Source organism: Entelurus aequoreus, linkage group LG28 (genome assembly GCF_033978785.1).
Source record: "Entelurus aequoreus isolate RoL-2023_Sb linkage group LG28, RoL_Eaeq_v1.1, whole genome shotgun sequence".
Taxonomy (NCBI): Eukaryota; Metazoa; Chordata; class Actinopteri; order Syngnathiformes; family Syngnathidae; genus Entelurus; species Entelurus aequoreus.
Genome location: NC_084758.1, coordinates 8,961,249 through 8,983,694, shown reverse-complemented (window position 1 = coordinate 8,983,694; position 22,446 = coordinate 8,961,249).

The window sequence follows — 22,446 nt, the reverse complement described above, 5'->3', positions numbered from 1 at the left end:
CAAAAAATGTTTTTCTTAAAAAATGCATTTTCTTACATTTACGGGTTTAGTCGGGACTCCTGATGACGTTTTGAGACATCTCCTACAACTACAGCACCAGAATTGTGCTGCTGAAGCAAGTCCGTTTTTTGGAATTTTTACGACATTTTAGCAAAAAATGTTTTTCGTAAAAAATGCATTTTCTTACATTTACGGGTTTAGTCGGGACTCCTGATGACGTTTTGAGACATCTACAACTACAGCACCAGAATTGTACTACTGAAGCAAGCCCGTTTTTTGGAATTTTTACGACATTTTAGCAAAAAATGTTTTTCGTAAAAAATGCATTTTCTTACATTTACGGGTTTAGTCGGGACTCCTGATGACGGTTTGTGACATCTCCTACAACTACAGCACCAGAATTGTACTACTGAAGCAAGTCCGTTTTTTTGAATTTTTACGACAGGGTCCCCCCTTACGACATTTTAGCAAAAAATGTTTTTCTTAAAAAATGCATTTTCTTACATTTACGGGTTTAGTCGGGACTCCTGATGACGTTTTGAGACATCTCCTACAACTACAGCACCAGAATTGTGCTGCTGAAGCAAGTCCGTTTTTTGGAATTTTTACGACATTTTAGCAAAAAATGTTTTTCGTAAAAAATGCATTTTCTTACATTTACGGGTTTAGTCGGGACTCCTGATGACGTTTTGAGACATCTCCTACAACTACAGCACCAGAATTGTACTACTGAAGCAAGTCCGTTTTTTGGAATTTTTACGACATTTTAGCAAAAAATATTTTTCGTAAAAAATGCATTTTCTTACATTTACGGGTTTAGTCGGGACTCCTGATGACGTTTTGAGACATCTCCTACAACTACAGCACCAGAATTGTGCTGCTGAAGCAAGTCCGTTTTTTGGAATTTTTACGACATTTTAGCAAAAAATGTTTTTCGTAAAAAATGCATTTTCTTACATTTACGGGTTTAGTCGGGACTCCTGATGACGGTTTGTGACATCTCCTACAACTACAGCACCAGAATTGTACTGCTGAAGCAAGTCCGTTTTTTTGGCATTTTTACGACATTTTAGCAAAAAAAAATTTCTTAAAAAATGCATTTTCTTACATTTACGGGTTTAGTTGGGACTCCTGATGACGTTTTGAGACATCTCCTACAACTACAGCACCAGAATTGTGCTGCTGAAGCAAGTCCGTTTTTTGGCATTTTTACGACAGGGTCCCCCCTTACGTCATTTTAGCAAAAAATGTTTTTCGTAAAAAATGCATTTTCTTACATTTACGGGTTTAGTCGGGACTCCTGATGACGGTTTGTGACATCTCCTACAACTACAGCACCAGAATTGTACTACTGAAGCAAGTCTGTTTTTTGGAATTTTTACGACAGGGTCCCCCCTTACGACATTTAAACAAAAAATTTTTTTCGTAAAAAATGCATTTTCTTACATTTACGGGTTTAGTCGGGACTCCTGATGACGTTTTGAGACATCTCCTACAACTACAGCACCAGAATTGTGCTGCTGAAGCAAGTCCGTTTTTTGGAATTTTTACGACATTTTAGCAAAAAATGTTTTTCGTAAAAAATGCATTTTCTTACATTTACGGGTTTAGTCGGGACTCCTGATGACGGTTTGTGACATCTCCTACAACTACAGCACCAGAATTGTACTGCTGAAGCAAGTCCGTTTTTTGGCATTTTTACGACATTTTAGCAAAAAAAATTTTCTTAAAAAATGCATTTTCTTACATTTACGGGTTTAGTTGGGACTCCTGATGACGTTTTGAGACATCTCCTACAACTACAGCACCAGAATTGTGCTGCTGAAGCAAGTCCGTTTTTTGGCATTTTTACGACAGGGTCCCCCCTTACGTCATTTTAGCAAAAAATGTTTTTCTTAAAAAATGCATTTTCTTACATTTTCTTACATTTACGGGTTTAGTCGGGACTCCTGATGACGTTTTGAGACATCTCCTACAACTACAGCACCAGAATTGTGCTGTTGAATCAAGTCCGTTTTTTGGAATTTTTACGACAGGGTCCCCCCTTACGTCATTTTAGCAAAAAAAAATTTTCTTAAAAAATGCATTTTCTTACATTTACGGGTTTAGTCGGGACTCCTGATGACGTTTTGAGACATCTCCTACAACTACAGCACCAGAATTGTGCTGCTGAAGCAAGTCTGTTTTTTGAATTTTTTTTGGAAAAAAAAGGTTTCCCAAAAAAAGCATTTTATGACATTTTTAGGTTTTGTAGGGACTCCTGATGACGTTTTGAGACATCTCCTACAACTACAGCACCAGAATTGTACTGCTGAAGCAAGTCCGTTTTTTGGCATTTTTACGACAGGGTCCCCCCTTACGACATTTTAGCAAAAAATGTTTTTCGTAAAAAATGCATTTTCTTACATTTTCTTACATTTACGGGTTTAGTCGGGACTCCTGATGACGTTTTCAGACATCTCCTACAACTACAGCACCAGAATTGTGCTGCTCAAACAAGTCCGTTTTTTGAATTTTTTTTTGTGAAAAAAAAGTTTTCCCAAAAAAAGCATTTTATGCCATTTTTAGGTTTTGTAGGGACTCCTGATGACGTTTTGAGACATCTCCTACAACTACAGCACCAGAATTGTACTGCTGAAGCAAGTCCGTTTTTTGCCATTTTTACGACAGGGTCCCCCCTTACGTCATTTTAGCAAAAAATGTTTTTCTTAAAAAATGCATTTTCTTACATTTTCTTACATTTACGGGTTTAGTCGGGACTCCTGATGACGTTTTGAGACATCTCCTACAACTACAGCACCAGAATTGTGCTGTTGAATCAAGTCAGTTTTTTGGAATTTTTACGACAGGGTCCCCCCTTACGACATTTTAGCAAAAAATGTTTTTCTTAAAAAATGCATTTTCTTACATTTTCTTACATTTACGGGTTTAGTCGGGACTCCTGATGACGTTTTCAGACATCTCCTACAACTACAGCACCAGAATTGTGCTGCTCAAACAAGTCCGTTTTTTGAATTTTTTTTTGTAAAAAAAAAGTTTTCCCAAAAAAAGCATTTTATGCCATTTTTAGGTTTTGTATGGACTCCTGATGACGTTTTGAGACATCTCCTACAACTACAGCACCAGAATTGTACTGCTGAAGCAAGTCCGTTTTTTGGAATTTTTACGACAGGGTCCCCCCTTACGACATTTTAGCAAAAAATGTTTTTCGTAAAAAATGCATTTTCTTACATTTACGGGTTTAGTCGGGACTCCTGATGACGTTTTCAGACATCTCCTACAACTACAGCACCAGAATTGTGCTGCTCAAACAAGTCCGTTTTTTGAATTTTTTTTTGTAAAAAAAAAGTTTTCCCAAAAAAAGCATTTTATGCCATTTTTAGGTTTTGTAGGGACTCCTGATGACGTTTTGAGACATCTCCTACAACTACAGCACCAGAATTGTGCTGCTGAATCAAGTCCGTTTTTTGGAATTTTTACGACAGGGTCCCCCCTTACGACATTTTAGCAAAAAATGTTTTTCTTAAAAAATGCATTTTCTTACATTTACGGGTTTAGTCGGGACTCCTGATGACGTTTTGAGACATCTCCTACAACTACAGCACCAGAATTGTGCTGCTGAAGCAAGTCTGTTTTTTGAATTTTTTTTGGAAAAAAAAAGTTTTCCCAAAAAAAGCATTTTATGCCATTTTTAGGTTTTGTAGGGACTCCTGATGACGTTTTGAGACATCTCCTACAACTACAGCACCAGAATTGTGCTGCTGAATCAAGTCCGTTTTTTGGCATTTTTACGACAGGGTCCCCCCTTACGACATTTTAGCAAAAAATGTTTTTCGTAAAAAATGCATTTTCTTACATTTTCTTACATTTACGGGTTTAGTCGGGACTCCTGATGACGTTTTCAGACATCTCCTACAACTACAGCACCAGAATTGTGCTGCTCAAACAAGTCCGTTTTTTGAATTTTTTTTTGTAAAAAAAAAGTTTTCCCAAAAAAAGTATTTTATGCCATTTTTAGGTTTTGTAGGGACTCCTGATGACGTTTTGAGACATCTCCTACAACTACAGCACCAGAATTGTACTGCTGAAGCAAGTCCGTTTTTTGGCATTTTTACGACAGGGTCCCCCCTTACGTCATTTTAGCAAAAAATGTTTTTCTTAAAAAATGCATTTTCTTACATTTTCTTACATTTACGGGTTTAGTCGGGACTCCTGATGACGTTTTGAGACATCTCCTACAACTACAGCACCAGAATTGTGCTGTTGAATCAAGTCAGTTTTTTGGAATTTTTACGACATTTTAGCAAAAAATGTTTTTCGTAAAAAATGCATTTTCTTACATTTTCTTACATTTACGGGTTTAGTCGGGACTCCTGATGACGTTTTCAGACATCTCCTACAACTACAGCACCAGAATTGTGCTGCTCAAACAAGTCCGTTTTTTGAATTTTTTTTTGTAAAAAAAAAGTTTTCCCAAAAAAAGCATTTTATGCCATTTTTAGGTTTTGTAGGGACTCCTGATGACGTTTTGAGACATCTCCTACAACTACAGCACCAGAATTGTACTGCTGAAGCAAGTCCGTTTTTTGGAATTTTTACGACAGGGTCCCCCGTTACGACATTTTAGCAAAAAATGTTTTTCTTAAAAAATGCATTTTCTTACATTTTCTTACATTTACGGGTTTAGTCGGGACTCCTGATGACGTTTTGAGACATCTCCTACAACTACAGCACCAGAATTGTGCTGCTGAAGCAAGTCTGTTTTTTGAATTTTTTTTGGAAAAAAAAAGTTTTCCCAAAAAAAGCATTTTATGCCATTTTTAGGTTTTGTAGGGACTCCTGATGACGTTTTGAGACATCTCCTACAACTACAGCACCAGAATTGTACTGCTGAAGCAAGTCCGTTTTTTGGCATTTTTACGACAGGGTCCCCCCTTACGTCATTTTAGCAAAAAATGTTTTTCTTAAAAAATGCATTTTCTTACATTTTCTTACATTTACGGGTTTAGTCGGGACTCCTGATGACGTTTTCAGACATCTCCTACAACTACAGCACCAGAATTGTGCTGCTCAAACAAGTCCGTTTTTTGAATTTTTTTTTGGAAAAAAAAAGTTTTCCCAAAAAAAGCATTTTATGCCATTTTTAGGTTTTGTAGGGACTCCTGATGACGTTTTGAGACATCTCCTACAACTACAGCACCAGAATTGTGCTGCTGAATCAAGTCCGTTTTTTGGAATTTTTACGACAGGGTCCCCCCTTACGACATTTTAGCAAAAAATGTTTTTCGTAAAAAATGCATTTTCTTACATTTTCTTACATTTACGGGTTTAGTCGGGACTCCTGATGACGTTTTCAGACATCTCCTACAACTACAGCACCAGAATTGTGCTGCTCAAACAAGTCCGTTTTTTGAATTTTTTTTTGTAAAAAAAAAGTTTTCCCAAAAAAAGCATTTTATGCCATTTTTAGGTTTTGTAGGGACTCCTGATGACGTTTTGAGACATCTCCTACAACTACAGCACCAAAATTGTACTGCTGAAGCAAGTCCGTTTTTTGGCATTTTTACGACAGGGTCCCCCTTACGTCATTTTAGCAAAAAATGTTTTTCTTAAAAAATGCATTTTCTTACATTTTCTTACATTTACGGGTTTAGTCGGGACTCCTGATGACGTTTTCAGACATCTCCTACAACTACAGCACCAGAATTGTGCTGCTCAAACAAGTCCGTTTTTTGAATTTTTTTTGGAAAAAAAAAGTTTTCCCAAAAAAAGCATTTTATGCCATTTTTAGGTTTTGTAGGGACTCCTGATGACGTTTTGAGACATCTCCTACAACTACAGCACCAGAATTGTGCTGCTGAAGCAAGTCCGTTTTTTGGCATTTTTACGACAGGGTCCCCCCTTACGACATTTTAGCAAAAAATGTTTTTCGTAAAAAATGCATTTTCTTACATTTACGGGTTTAGTCGGGACTCCTGATGACGTTTTCAGACATCTCCTACAACTACAGCACCAGAATTGTGCTGCTCAAACAAGTCCGTTTTTTGAATTTTTTTTTGTAAAAAAAAAGTTTTCCCAAAAAAAGCATTTTATGCCATTTTTAGGTTTTGTAGGGACTCCTGATGACGTTTTGAGACATCTCCTACAACTACAGCACCAGAATTGTGCTGCTGAATCTAATCCGTTTTTTGGAATTTTTACGACAGGGTCCCCCCTTACGTCATTTTAGCAAAAAATGTTTTTCTTAAAAAATGCATTTTCTTACATTTACGGGTTTAGTCGGGACTCCTGATGACGTTTTCAGACATCTCCTACAACTACAGCACCAGAATTGTGCTGCTCAAACAAGTCCGTTTTTTGAATTTTTTTTGGAAAAAAAAAGTTTTCCCAAAAAAAGCATTTTATGCCATTTTTAGGTTTTGTAGGGACTCCTGATGACGTTTTAAGACATCTCCTACAACTACAGCACCAGAATTGTGCTGCTGAAGCAAGTCCGTTTTTTGGCATTTTTACGACAGGGTCCCCCCTTACGACATTTTAGCAAAAAATGTTTTTCGTAAAAAATGCATTTTCTTACATTTTCTTACATTTACGGGTTTAGTCGGGACTCCTGATGACGTTTTCAGACATCTCCTACAAATACAGCACCAGAATTGTGCTGCTCAAACAAGTCCGTTTTTTGAATTTTTTTTAGTAAAAAAAAAGTTTTCCCAAAAAAAGCATTTTATGCCATTTTTAGGTTTTGTAGGGACTCCTGATGACGTTTTGAGACATCTCCTACAACTACAGCACCAGAATTGTACTGTTGAAGCAAGTCCGTTTTTTGGAATTTTTACGACAGGGTCCCCCCTTACGACATTTTAGCAAAAAATGTTTTTCTTAAAAAATGCATTTTCTTCCATTTTCTTACATTTACGGGTTTAGTCGGGACTCCTGATGACGTTTTGAGACATCTCCTACAACTACAGCACCAGAATTGTGCTGCTGAAGCAAGTCCGTTTTTTGGCATTTTTACGACAGGGTCCCCCCTTACGACATTTTAGCAAAAAATGTTTTTCGTAAAAAATGCATTTTCTTACATTTACGGGTTTAGTCGGGACTCCTGATGACGTTTTGAGACATCTCCTACAACTACAGCACCAGAATTGTGCTGCTGAAGCAAGTCTGTTTTTTGAATTTTTTTTTGTAAAAAAAAAGTTTTCCCAAAAAAAGCATTTAATGCCATTTTTAGGTTTTGTAGGGACTCCTGATGACGTTTTGAGACATCTCCTACAACTACAGCACCAGAATTGTACTGCTGAAGCAAGTCCGTTTTTTGGCATTTTTACGACAGGGTCCCCCCTTACGACATTTTAGCAAAAAATGTTTTTCGTAAAAAATGCATTTTCTTACATTTTCTTACATTTACGGGTTTAGTCGGGACTCCTGATGACGTTTTCAGACATCTCCTACAACTACAGCACCAGAATTGTGCTGCTCAAACAAGTCCGTTTTTTGAATTTTTTTTTGTAAAAAAAAAGTTTTCCCAAAAAAAGCATTTTATGCCATTTTTAGGTTTTGTAGGGACTCCTGATTACGTTTTGAGACATCTCCTACAACTACAGCACCAGAATTGTACTGCTGAAGCAAGTCCGTTTTTTGGCATTTTTACGACAGGGTCCCCCCTTACGTCATTTTAGCAAAAAATGTTTTTCTTAAAAAATGCATTTTCTTACATTTTCTTACATTTACGGGTTTAGTCGGGACTCCTGATGACGTTTTCAGACATCTCCTACAACTACAGCACCAGAATTGTGCTGCTCAAACAAGTCCGTTTTTTGAATTTTTTTTTGTAAAAAAAAAGTTTTCCCAAAAAAAGCATTTTATGCCATTTTTAGGTTTTGTAGGGACTCCTGATGACGTTTTGAGACATCTCCTACAACTACAGCACCAGAATTGTACTGCTGAAGCAAGTCCGTTTTTTGGCATTTTTACGACAGGGTCCCCCCTTACGACATTTTAGCAAAAAATGTTTTTCGTAAAAAATGCATTTTCTTACATTTTCTTACATTTACGGGTTTAGTCGGGACTCCTGATGACGTTTTCAGACATCTCCTACAACTACAGCACCAGAATTGTGCTGCTCAAACAAGTCCGTTTTTTGAATTTTTTTTTGTAAAAAAAAAGTTTTCCCAAAAAAAGCATTTTATGCCATTTTTAGGTTTTGTAGGGACTCCTGATGACGTTTTGAGACATCTCCTACAACTACAGCACCAGAATTGTACTGCTGAAGCAAGTCCGTTTTTTGGCATTTTTACGACAGGGTCCCCCCTTACGTCATTTTAGCAAAAAATGTTTTTCTTAAAAAATGCATTTTCTTACATTTTCTTACATTTACGGGTTTAGTCGGGACTCCTGATGACGTTTTGAGACATCTCCTACAACTACAGCACCAGAATTGTGCTGTTGAATCAAGTCAGTTTTTTGGAATTTTTACGACATTTTAGCAAAAAATGTTTTTCGTAAAAAATGCATTTTCTTACATTTTCTTACATTTACGGGTTTAGTCGGGACTCCTGATGACGTTTTCAGACATCTCCTACAACTACAGCACCAGAATTGTGCTGCTCAAACAAGTCCGTTTTTTGAATTTTTTTTTGTAAAAAAAAAGTTTTCCCAAAAAAAGCATTTTATGCCATTTTTAGGTTTTGTAGGGACTCCTGATGACGTTTTGAGACATCTCCTACAACTACAGCACCAGAATTGTACTGCTGAAGCAAGTCCGTTTTTTGGAATTTTTACGACAGGGTCCCCCTTACGTCATTTTAGCAAAAAATGTTTTTCTTAAAAAATGCATTTTCTTACATTTTCTTACATTTACGGGTTTAGTCGGGACTCCTGATGACGTTTTGAGACATCTCCTACAACTACAGCACCAAAATTGTGCTGTTGAATCAAGTCCGTTTTTTGGAATTTTTACGACAGGGTCCCCCCTTACGACATTTTAGCAAAAAATGTTTTTCGTAAAAAATGCATTTTCTTACATTTACGGGTTTAGTCGGGACTCCTGATGACGTTTTCAGACATCTCCTACAACTACAGCACCAGAATTGTGCTGCTCAAACAAGTCCGTTTTTTGAATTTTTTTTTGTAAAAAAAAAGTTTTCCCAAAAAAAGCATTTTATGCCATTTTTAGGTTTTGTAGGGACTCCTGATGACGTTTTGAGACATCTCCTACAACTACAGCACCAGAATTGTGCTGCTGAATCAAGTCCGTTTTTTGGAATTTTTACGACAGGGTCCCCCCTTACGACATTTTAGCAAAAAATGTTTTTCGTAAAAAATGCATTTTCTTACATTTTCTTACATTTACGGGTTTAGTCGGGACTCCTGATGACGTTTTCAGACATCTCCTACAACTACAGCACCAGAATTGTGCTGCTCAAACAAGTCCGTTTTTTGAATTTTTTTTTGTAAAAAAAAAGTTTTCCCAAAAAAAGCATTTTATGCCATTTTTAGGTTTTGTAGGGACTCCTGATGACGTTTTGAGACATCTCCTACAGCTACAGCACCAAAATTGTACTGCTGAAGCAAGTCCGTTTTTTGGCATTTTTACGACAGGGTCCCCCTTACGTCATTTTAGCAAAAAATGTTTTTCTTAAAAAATGCATTTTCTTACATTTTCTTACATTTACGGGTTTAGTCGGGACTCCTGATGACGTTTTGAGACATCTCCTACAACTACAGCACCAAAATTGTGCTGTTGAATCAAGTCCGTTTTTTGGAATTTTTACGACAGGGTCCCCCCTTACGACATTTTAGCAAAAAATGTTTTTCGTAAAAAATGCATTTTCTTACATTTACGGGTTTAGTCGGGACTCCTGATGACGTTTTCAGACATCTCCTACAACTACAGCACCAGAATTGTGCTGCTCAAACAAGTCCGTTTTTTGAATTTTTTTTTGTAAAAAAAAAGTTTTCCCAAAAAAAGCATTTTATGCCATTTTTAGGTTTTGTAGGGACTCCTGATGACGTTTTGAGACATCTCCTACAACTACAGCACCAGAATTGTGCTGCTGAATCAAGTCCGTTTTTTGGAATTTTTACGACAGGGTCCCCCCTTACGACATTTTAGCAAAAAATGTTTTTCGTAAAAAATGCATTTTCTTACATTTTCTTACATTTACGGGTTTAGTCGGGACTCCTGATGACGTTTTCAGACATCTCCTACAACTACAGCACCAGAATTGTGCTGCTGAAGCAAGTCTGTTTTTTGAATTTTTTTTGGAAAAAAAAAGTTTTCCCAAAAAAAGCATTTTATGCCATTTTTAGGTTTTGTAGGGACTCCTGATGACGTTTTGAGACATCTCCTACAACTACAGCACCAGAATTGTACTGCTGAAGCAAGTCCGTTTTTTGGCATTTTTACGACAGGGTGCCCCCTTACGTCATTTTAGCAAAAAATGTTTTTCTTAAAAAATGCATTTTCTTACATTTACGGGTTTAGTCGGGACTCCTGATGACGTTTTCAGACATCTCCTACAACTACAGCACCAGAATTGTGCTGCTCAAACAAGTCCGTTTTTTGAATTTTTTTTGGAAAAAAAAAGTTTTCCCAAAAAAAGCATTTTATGCCATTTTTAGGTTTTGTAGGGACTCCTGATGACGTTTTGAGACATCTCCTACAACTACAGCACCAGAATTGTGCTGCTGAAGCAAGTCCGTTTTTTGGCATTTTTACGACAGGGTCCCCCCTTACGACATTTTAGCAAAAAATGTTTTTCGTAAAAAATGCATTTTCTTACATTTACGGGTTTAGTCGGGACTCCTGATGACGTTTTCAGACATCTCCTACAACTACAGCACCAGAATTGTGCTGCTCAAACAAGTCCGTTTTTTGAATTTTTTTTTGTAAAAAAAAAGTTTTCCCAAAAAAAGCATTTTATGCCATTTTTAGGTTTTGTAGGGACTCCTGATGACGTTTTGAGACATCTCCTACAACTACAGCACCAGAATTGTGCTGCTGAATCTAATCCGTTTTTTGGAATTTTTACGACAGGGTCCCCCCTTACGTCATTTTAGCAAAAAATGTTTTTCTTAAAAAATGCATTTTCTTACATTTACGGGTTTAGTCGGGACTCCTGATGACGTTTTCAGACATCTCCTACAACTACAGCACCAGAATTGTGCTGCTCAAACAAGTCCGTTTTTTGAATTTTTTTTGGAAAAAAAAAGTTTTCCCAAAAAAAGCATTTTATGCCATTTTTAGGTTTTGTAGGGACTCCTGATGACGTTTTAAGACATCTCCTACAACTACAGCACCAGAATTGTGCTGCTGAAGCAAGTCCGTTTTTTGGCATTTTTACGACAGGGTCCCCCCTTACGACATTTTAGCAAAAAATGTTTTTCGTAAAAAATGCATTTTCTTACATTTTCTTACATTTACGGGTTTAGTCGGGACTCCTGATGACGTTTTCAGACATCTCCTACAAATACAGCACCAGAATTGTGCTGCTCAAACAAGTCCGTTTTTTGAATTTTTTTTTGTAAAAAAAAAGTTTTCCCAAAAAAAGCATTTTATGCCATTTTTAGGTTTTGTAGGGACTCCTGATGACGTTTTGAGACATCTCCTACAACTACAGCACCAGAATTGTGCTGCTGAATCAAGTCCGTTTTTTGGAATTTTTACGACAGGGTCCCCCCTTACGACATTTTAGCAAAAAATGTTTTTCTTAAAAAATGCATTTTCTTACATTTACGGGTTTAGTCGGGACTCCTGATGACGTTTTCAGACATCTCCTACAACTACAGCACCAGAATTGTGCTGCTCAAACAAGTCCGTTTTTTGAATTTTTTTTGGAAAAAAAAAGTTTTCCCAAAAAAAGCATTTTATGCCATTTTTAGGTTTTGTAGGGACTCCTGATGACGTTTTGAGACATCTCCTACAACTACAGCACCAGAATTGTACTGCTGAAGCAAGTCCGTTTTTTGGAATTTTTACGACAGGGTCCCCCCTTACGACATTTTAGCAAAAAATGTTTTTCTTAAAAAATGCATTTTCTTACATTTACGGGTTTAGTCGGGACTCCTGATGACGTTTTGAGACATGTCCTACAACTACAGCACCAGAATTGTGCTGTTGAATCAAGTCCGTTTTTTGGAATTTTTACGACAGGGTCCCCCCTTACGACATTTTAGCAAAAAATGTTTTTCGTAAAAAATGCATTTTCTTACATTTTCTTACATTTACGGGTTTAATCGGGACTCCTGATGACGTTTTCAGACATCTCCTACAACTACAGCACCAGAATTGTGCTGCTCAAACAAGTCCGTTTTTTGAATTTTTTTTGGTAAAAAAAAAGTTTTCCCAAAAAAAGCATTTTATGCCATTTTTAGGTTTTGTAGGGACTCCTGATGACGTTTTGAGACATCTCCTACAACTACAGCACCAGAATTGTGCTGCTGAATCAAGTCCGTTTTTTGGAATTTTTACGACAGGGTCCCCCCTTACGACATTTTAGCAAAAAATGTTTTTCGTAAAAAATGCATTTTCTTACATTTTCTTACATTTACGGGTTTAGTCGGGACTCCTGATGACGTTTTCAGACATCTCCTACAACTACAGCACCAGAATTGTGCTGCTCAAACAAGTCCGTTTTTTGAATTTTTTTTTGTAAAAAAAAAGTTTTCCCAAAAAAAGCATTTTATGCCATTTTTAGGTTTTGTAGGGACTCCTGATGACGTTTTGAGACATCTCCTACAACTACAGCACCAGAATTGTACTGCTGAAGCAAGTCCGTTTTTTGGAATTTTTAGGACAGGGTCCCCCCTTACGACATTTTAGCAAAAAATGTTTTTCTTAAAAAATGCATTTTCTTACATTTTCTTACATTTACGGGTTTAGTCGGGACTCCTGATGACGTTTTGAGACATCTCCTACAACTACAGCACCAGAATTGTGCTGCTGAAGCAAGTCCGTTTTTTGGCATTTTTACGACAGGGTCCCCCCTTACGACATTTTAGCAAAAAATGTTTTTCGTAAAAAATGCATTTTCTTACATTTTCTTACATTTACGGGTTTAGTCGGGACTCCTGATGACGTTTTGAGACATCTCCTACAACTACAGCACCAGAATTGTGCTGCTGAAGCAAGTCTGTTTTTTGAATTTTTTTTTGTAAAAAAAAAGTTTTCCCAAAAAAAGCATTTAATGCCATTTTTAGGTTTTGTAGGGACTCCTGATGACGTTTTGAGACATCTCCTACAACTACAGCACCAGAATTGTGCTGCTGAATCAAGTCCGTTTTTTGGAATTTTTTCGACAGGGTCCCCCCTTACGACATTTTAGCAAAAAATGTTTTTCGTAAAAAATGCATTTTCTTACATTTTCTTACATTTACGGGTTTAGTCGGGACTCCTGATGACGTTTTGAGACATCTCCTACAACTACAGCACCAGAATTGTGCTGTTGAATCAAGTCCGTTTTTTGGAATTTTTACGACATTTTAGCAAAAAATGTTTTTCTTAAAAAATGCATTTTCTTACATTTTCTTACATTTACGGGTTTAGTCGGGACTCCTGATGACGTTTTGAGACATCTCCTACAACTACAGCACCAGAATTGTGCTGCTGAAGCAAGTCCGTTTTTTGGCATTTTTACGACAGGGTCCCCCCTTACGACATTTTAGCAAAAAATGTTTTTCGTAAAAAATGCATTTTCTTACATTTTCTTACATTTACGGGTTTAGTCGGGACTCCTGATGACGTTTTGAGACATCTCCTACAACTACAGCACCAGAATTGTGCTGCTGAAGCAAGTCTGTTTTTTGAATTTTTTTTTGTAAAAAAAAAAGTTTTCCCAAAAAAAGCATTTAATGCCATTTTTAGGTTTTGTAGGGACTCCTGATGACGTTTTGAGACATCTCCTACAACTACAGCACCAGAATTGTACTGCTGAAACAAGTCCGTTTTTTGGCATTTTTACGACAGGGTCCCCCCTTACGACATTTTAGCAAAAAATGTTTTTTCGTAAAAAATGCATTTTCTTACATTTTCTTACATTTACGGGTTTAGTCGGGACTCCTGATGACGTTTTCAGACATCTCCTACAACTACAGCACCAGAATTGTGCTGCTCAAACAAGTCCGTTTTTTGAATTTTTTTTTGTAAAAAAAAAGTTTTCCCAAAAAAAGCATTTTATGCCATTTTTAGGTTTTGTAGGGACTCCTGATGACGTTTTGAGACATCTCCTACAACTACAGCACCAGAATTGTGCTGCTGAATCAAGTCCGTTTTTTGGAATTTTTTCGACAGGGTCCCCCCTTACGACATTTTAGCAAAAAATGTTTTTCGTAAAAAATGCATTTTCTTACATTTTCTTACATTTACGGGTTTAGTCGGGACTCCTGATGACGTTTTCAGACATCTCCTACAACTACAGCACCAGAATTGTGCTGCTCAAACAAGTCCGTTTTTTGAATTTTTTTTTGTAAAAAAAAAGTTTTCCCAAAAAAAGCATTTTATGCCATTTTTAGGTTTTGTAGGGACTCCTGATGACGTTTTGAGACATCTCCTACAACTACAGCACCAGAATTGTACTGCTGAAGCAAGTCCGTTTTTTGGAATTTTTACGACAGGGTCCCCCCTTACGACATTTTAGCAAAAAATGTTTTTCTTAAAAAATGCATTTTCTTACATTTACGGGTTTAGTCGGGACTCCTGATGACGTTTTGAGACATCTCCTACAACTACAGCACCAGAATTGTGCTGTTGAATCAAGTCCGTTTTTTGGAATTTTTACGACATTTTAGCAAAAAATGTTTTTCGTAAAAAATGCATTTTCTTACATTTTCTTACATTTACGGGTTTAGTCGGGACTCCTGATGACGTTTTCAGACATCTCCTACAACTACAGCACCAGAATTGTGCTGCTCAAACAAGTCCGTTTTTTGAATTTTTTTTTGTAAAAAAAAAGTTTTCCCAAAAAAAGCATTTTATGCCATTTTTAGGTTTTGTAGGGACTCCTGATGACGTTTTGAGACATCTCCTACAACTACAGCACCAGAATTGTGCTGCTGAATCAAGTCAGTTTTTTGGAATTTTTACGACAGGGTCCCCCCTTACGACATTTTAGCAAAAAATGTTTTTCGTAAAAAATGCATTTTCTTACATTTTCTTACATTTACGGGTTTAGTCGGGACTCCTGATGACGTTTTGAGACATCTCCTACAACTACAGCACCAGAATTGTACTGCTGAAGCAAGTCCGTTTTTTGGCATTTTTACGACAGGGTCCCCCCTTACGTCATTTTAGCAAAAAATGTTTTTCTTAAAAAATGCATTTTCTTACATTTACGGGTTTAGTCGGGACTCCTGATGACGTTTTCAGACATCTCCTACAACTACAGCACCAGAATTGTGCTGCTCAAACAAGTCCGTTTTTTGAATTTTTTTTGGAAAAAAAAAGTTTTCCCAAAAAGAGCATTTTATGCCATTTTTAGGTTTTGTAGGGACTCCTGATGACGTTTTGAGACATCTCCTACAACTACAGCACCAGAATTGTGCTGCTGAAGCAAGTCCGTTTTTTGGCATTTTTACGACATTTTAGCAAAAAATGTTTTTCGTAAAAAATGCATTTTCTTACATTTTCTTACATTTACGGGTTTAGTCGGGACTCCTGATGACGTTTTGAGACATCTCCTACAACTACAGCACCAGAATTGTGCTGCTGAAGCAAGTCTGTTTTTTGAATTTTTTTTTGTAAAAAAAAAGTTTTCCCAAAAAAAGCATTTAATGCCATTTTTAGGTTTTGTAGGGACTCCTGATGACGTTTTGAGACATCTCCTACAACTACAGCACCAGAATTGTACTGCTGAAGCAAGTCCGTTTTTTGGCATTTTTACGACAGGGTCCCCCCTTACGACATTTTAGCAAAAAATGTTTTTCGTAAAAAATGCATTTTCTTACATTTTCTTACATTTACGGGTTTAGTCGGGACTCCTGATGACGTTTTCAGACATCTCCTACAACTAAAGCACCAGAATTGTGCTGCTCAAACAAGTCCGTTTTTTGAATTTTTTTTTGTAAAAAAAAAGTTTTCCCAAAAAAAGCATTTTATGCCATTTTTAGGTTTTGTAGGGACTCCTGATGACGTTTTGAGACATCTCCTACAACTACAGCACCAGAATTGTGCTGCTGAATCAAGTCCATTTTTTGGAATTTTTACGACAGGGTCCCCCCTTACGACATTTTAGCAAAAAATGTTTTTCGTAAAAAATGCATTTTCTTACATTTTCTTACATTTACGGGTTTAGTCGGGACTCCTGATGACGTTTTCAGACATCTCCTACAACTACAGCACCAGAATTGTGCTGCTCAAACAAGTCCGTTTTTTGAATTTTTTTTTGTAAAAAAAAAGTTTTCCCAAAAAAAGCATTTTATGCCATTTTTAGGTTTTGTAGGGACTCCTGATGACGTTTTGAGACATCTCCTACAACTACAGCACCAGAATTGTGCTGCTGAATCAAGTCCGTTTTTTGGAATTTTTTCGACAGGGTCCCCCCTTACGACATTTTAGCAAAAAATGTTTTTCGTAAAAAATGCATTTTCTTACATTTTCTTACATTTACAGGTTTAGTCGGGACTCCTGATGACGTTTTGAGACATCTCCTACAACTACAGCACCAGAATTGTGCTGCTGAAGCAAGTCCGTTTTTTGGCATTTTTACGACAGGGTCCCCCCTTACGACATTTTAGCAAAAAATGTTTTTCGTAAAAAATGCATTTTCTTACATTTTCTTACATTTACGGGTTTAGTCGGGACTCCTGATGACGTTTTGAGACATCTCCTACAACTACAGCACCAGAATTGTGCTGCTGAAGCAAGTCTGTTTTTTGAAATTTTTTTTGTAAAAAAAAAGTTTTCCCAAAAAAAGCATTTAATGCCATTTTTAGGTTTTGTAGGGACTCCTGATGACGTTTTGAGACATCTCCTACAACTACAGCACCAGAATTGTACTGCTGAAACAAGTCCGTTTTTTGGCATTTTTACGACAGGGTCCCCCCTTACGACATTTTAGCAAAAAATGTTTTTCGTAAAAAATGCATTTTCTTACATTTTCTTACATTTACGGGTTTAGTCGGGACTCCTGATGACGTTTTCAGACATCTCCTACAACTACAGCACCAGAATTGTGCTGCTCAAACAAGTCCGTTTTTTGAATTTTTTTTTGTAAAAAAAAAGTTTTCCCAAAAAAAGCATTTTATGCCATTTTTAGGTTTTGTAGGGACTCCTGATGACGTTTTGAGACATCTCCTACAACTACAGCACCAGAATTGTACTGCTGAAGCAAGTCCGTTTTTTGGAATTTTTACGACAGGGTCCCCCCTTACGACATTTTAGCAAAAAATGTTTTTCTTAAAAAATGCATTTTCTTACATTTACGGGTTTAGTCGGGACTCCTGATGACGTTTTGAGACATGTCCTACAACTACAGCACCAGAATTGTGCTGTTGAATCAAGTCCGTTTTTTGGAATTTTTACGACAGGGTCCCCCCTTACGACATTTTAGCAAAAAATGTTTTTCGTAAAAAATGCATTTTCTTACATTTTCTTACATTTACGGGTTTAATCGGGACTCCTGATGACGTTTTCAGACATCTCCTACAACTACAGCACCAGAATTGTGCTGCTCAAACAAGTCCGTTTTTTGAATTTTTTTTGGTAAAAAAAAAGTTTTCCCAAAAAAAGCATTTTATGCCATTTTTAGGTTTTGTAGGGACTCCTGATGACGTTTTGAGACATCTCCTACAACTACAGCACCAGAATTGTGCTGCTGAATCAAGTCCGTTTTTTGGAATTTTTACGACAGGGTCCCCCCTTACGACATTTTAGCAAAAAATGTTTTTCGTAAAAAATGCATTTTCTTACATTTTCTTACATTTACGGGTTTAGTCGGGACTCCTGATGACGTTTTCAGACATCTCCTACAACTACAGCACCAGAATTGTGCTGCTCAAACAAGTCCGTTTTTTGAATTTTTTTTTGTAAAAAAAAAGTTTTCCCAAAAAAAGCATTTTATGCCATTTTTAGGTTTTGTAGGGACTCCTGATGACGTTTTGAGACATCTCCTACAACTACAGCACCAGAATTGTACTGCTGAAGCAAGTCCGTTTTTTGGAATTTTTAGGACAGGGTCCCCCCTTACGACATTTTAGCAAAAAATGTTTTTCTTAAAAAATGCATTTTCTTACATTTTCTTACATTTACGGGTTTAGTCGGGACTCCTGATGACGTTTTGAGACATCTCCTACAACTACAGCACCAGAATTGTGCTGCTGAAGCAAGTCCGTTTTTTGGCATTTTTACGACAGGGTCCCCCCTTACGACATTTTAGCAAAAAATGTTTTTCGTAAAAAATGCATTTTCTTACATTTTCTTACATTTACGGGTTTAGTCGGGACTCCTGATGACGTTTTGAGACATCTCCTACAACTACAGCACCAGAATTGTGCTGCTGAAGCAAGTCTGTTTTTTGAATTTTTTTTTGTAAAAAAAAAGTTTTCCCAAAAAAAGCATTTAATGCCATTTTTAGGTTTTGTAGGGACTCCTGATGACGTTTTGAGACATCTCCTACAACTACAGCACCAGAATTGTGCTGCTGAATCAAGTCCGTTTTTTGGAATTTTTTCGACAGGGTCCCCCCTTACGACATTTTAGCAAAAAATGTTTTTCGTAAAAAATGCATTTTCTTACATTTTCTTACATTTACGGGTTTAGTCGGGACTCCTGATGACGTTTTGAGACATCTCCTACAACTACAGCACCAGAATTGTGCTGTTGAATCAAGTCCGTTTTTTGGAATTTTTACGACATTTTAGCAAAAAATGTTTTTCTTAAAAAATGCATTTTCTTACATTTTCTTACATTTACGGGTTTAGTCGGGACTCCTGATGACGTTTTGAGACATCTCCTACAACTACAGCACCAGAATTGTGCTGCTGAAGCAAGTCCGTTTTTTGGCATTTTTACGACAGGGTCCCCCCTTACGACATTTTAGCAAAAAATGTTTTTCGTAAAAAATGCATTTTCTTACATTTTCTTACATTTACGGGTTTAGTCGGGACTCCTGATGACGTTTTGAGACATCTCCTACAACTACAGCACCAGAATTGTGCTGCTGAAGCAAGTCTGTTTTTTGAATTTTTTTTTGTAAAAAAAAAAGTTTTCCCAAAAAAAGCATTTAATGCCATTTTTAGGTTTTGTAGGGACTCCTGATGACGTTTTGAGACATCTCCTACAACTACAGCACCAGAATTGTACTGCTGAAACAAGTCCGTTTTTTGGCATTTTTACGACAGGGTCCCCCCTTACGACATTTTAGCAAAAAATGTTTTTCGTAAAAAATGCATTTTCTTACATTTTCTTACATTTACGGGTTTAGTCGGGACTCCTGATGACGTTTTCAGACATCTCCTACAACTACAGCACCAGAATTGTGCTGCTCAAACAAGTCCGTTTTTTGAATTTTTTTTTGTAAAAAAAAAGTTTTCCCAAAAAAAGCATTTTATGCCATTTTTAGGTTTTGTAGGGACTCCTGATGACGTTTTGAGACATCTCCTACAACTACAGCACCAGAATTGTGCTGCTGAATCAAGTCCGTTTTTTGGAATTTTTTCGACAGGGTCCCCCCTTACGACATTTTAGCAAAAAATGTTTTTCGTAAAAAATGCATTTTCTTACATTTTCTTACATTTACGGGTTTAGTCGGGACTCCTGATGACGTTTTCAGACATCTCCTACAACTACAGCACCAGAATTGTGCTGCTCAAACAAGTCCGTTTTTTGAATTTTTTTTTGTAAAAAAAAAGTTTTCCCAAAAAAAGCATTTTATGCCATTTTTAGGTTTTGTAGGGACTCCTGATGACGTTTTGAGACATCTCCTACAACTACAGCACCAGAATTGTACTGCTGAAGCAAGTCCGTTTTTTGGAATTTTTACGACAGGGTCCCCCCTTACGACATTTTAGCAAAAAATGTTTTTCTTAAAAAATGCATTTTCTTACATTTACGGGTTTAGTCGGGACTCCTGATGACGTTTTGAGACATCTCCTACAACTACAGCACCAGAATTGTGCTGTTGAATCAAGTCCGTTTTTTGGAATTTTTACGACATTTTAGCAAAAAATGTTTTTCGTAAAAAATGCATTTTCTTACATTTTCTTACATTTACGGGTTTAGTCGGGACTCCTGATGACGTTTTCAGACATCTCCTACAACTACAGCACCAGAATTGTGCTGCTCAAACAAGTCCGTTTTTTGAATTTTTTTTTGTAAAAAAAAAGTTTTCCCAAAAAAAGCATTTTATGCCATTTTTAGGTTTTGTAGGGACTCCTGATGACGTTTTGAGACATCTCCTACAACTACAGCACCAGAATTGTGCTGCTGAATCAAGTCAGTTTTTTGGAATTTTTACGACAGGGTCCCCCCTTACGACATTTTAGCAAAAAATGTTTTTCGTAAAAAATGCATTTTCTTACATTTTCTTACATTTACGGGTTTAGTCGGGACTCCTGATGACGTTTTGAGACATCTCCTACAACTACAGCACCAGAATTGTACTGCTGAAGCAAGTCCGTTTTTTGGCATTTTTACGACAGGGTCCCCCCTTACGTCATTTTAGCAAAAAATGTTTTTCTTAAAAAATGCATTTTCTTACATTTACGGGTTTAGTCGGGACTCCTGATGACGTTTTCAGACATCTCCTACAACTACAGCACCAGAATTGTGCTGCTCAAACAAGTCCGTTTTTTGAATTTTTTTTGGAAAAAAAAAGTTTTCCCAAAAAGAGCATTTTATGCCATTTTTAGGTTTTGTAGGGACTCCTGATGACGTTTTGAGACATCTCCTACAACTACAGCACCAGAATTGTGCTGCTGAAGCAAGTCCGTTTTTTGGCATTTTTACGACATTTTAGCAAAAAATGTTTTTCGTAAAAAATGCATTTTCTTACATTTTCTTACATTTACGGGTTTAGTCGGGACTCCTGATGACGTTTTGAGACATCTCCTACAACTACAGCACCAGAATTGTGCTGCTGAAGCAAGTCTGTTTTTTGAATTTTTTTTTGTAAAAAAAAAGTTTTCCCAAAAAAAGCATTTAATGCCATTTTTAGGTTTTGTAGGGACTCCTGATGACGTTTTGAGACATCTCCTACAACTACAGCACCAGAATTGTACTGCTGAAGCAAGTCCGTTTTTTGGCATTTTTACGACAGGGTCCCCCCTTACGACATTTTAGCAAAAAATGTTTTTCGTAAAAAATGCATTTTCTTACATTTTCTTACATTTACGGGTTTAGTCGGGACTCCTGATGACGTTTTCAGACATCTCCTACAACTAAAGCACCAGAATTGTGCTGCTCAAACAAGTCCGTTTTTTGAATTTTTTTTTGTAAAAAAAAAGTTTTCCCAAAAAAAGCATTTTATGCCATTTTTAGGTTTTGTAGGGACTCCTGATGACGTTTTGAGACATCTCCTACAACTACAGCACCAGAATTGTGCTGCTGAATCAAGTCCATTTTTTGGAATTTTTACGACAGGGTCCCCCCTTACGACATTTTAGCAAAAAATGTTTTTCGTAAAAAATGCATTTTCTTACATTTTCTTACATTTACGGGTTTAGTCGGGACTCCTGATGACGTTTTCAGACATCTCCTACAACTACAGCACCAGAATTGTGCTGCTCAAACAAGTCCGTTTTTTGAATTTTTTTTTGTAAAAAAAAAGTTTTCCCAAAAAAAGCATTTTATGCCATTTTTAGGTTTTGTAGGGACTCCTGATGACGTTTTGAGACATCTCCTACAACTACAGCACCAGAATTGTGCTGCTGAATCAAGTCCGTTTTTTGGAATTTTTTCGACAGGGTCCCCCCTTACGACATTTTAGCAAAAAATGTTTTTCGTAAAAAATGCATTTTCTTACATTTTCTTACATTTACGGGTTTAGTCGGGACTCCTGATGACGTTTTGAGACATCTCCTACAACTACAGCACCAGAATTGTGCTGCTGAAGCAAGTCCGTTTTTTGGCATTTTTACGACAGGGTCCCCCCTTACGACATTTTAGCAAAAAATGTTTTTCGTAAAAAATGCATTTTCTTACATTTTCTTACATTTACGGGTTTAGTCGGGACTCCTGATGACGTTTTGAGACATCTCCTACAACTACAGCACCAGAATTGTGCTGCTGAAGCAAGTCTGTTTTTTGAAATTTTTTTTGTAAAAAAAAAGTTTTCCCAAAAAAAGCATTTAATGCCATTTTTAGGTTTTGTAGGGACTCCTGATGACGTTTTGAGACATCTCCTACAACTACAGCACCAGAATTGTACTGCTGAAACAAGTCAGTTTTTTGGCATTTTTACGACAGGGTCCCCCCTTACGACATTTTAGCAAAAAATGTTTTTCGTAAAAAAT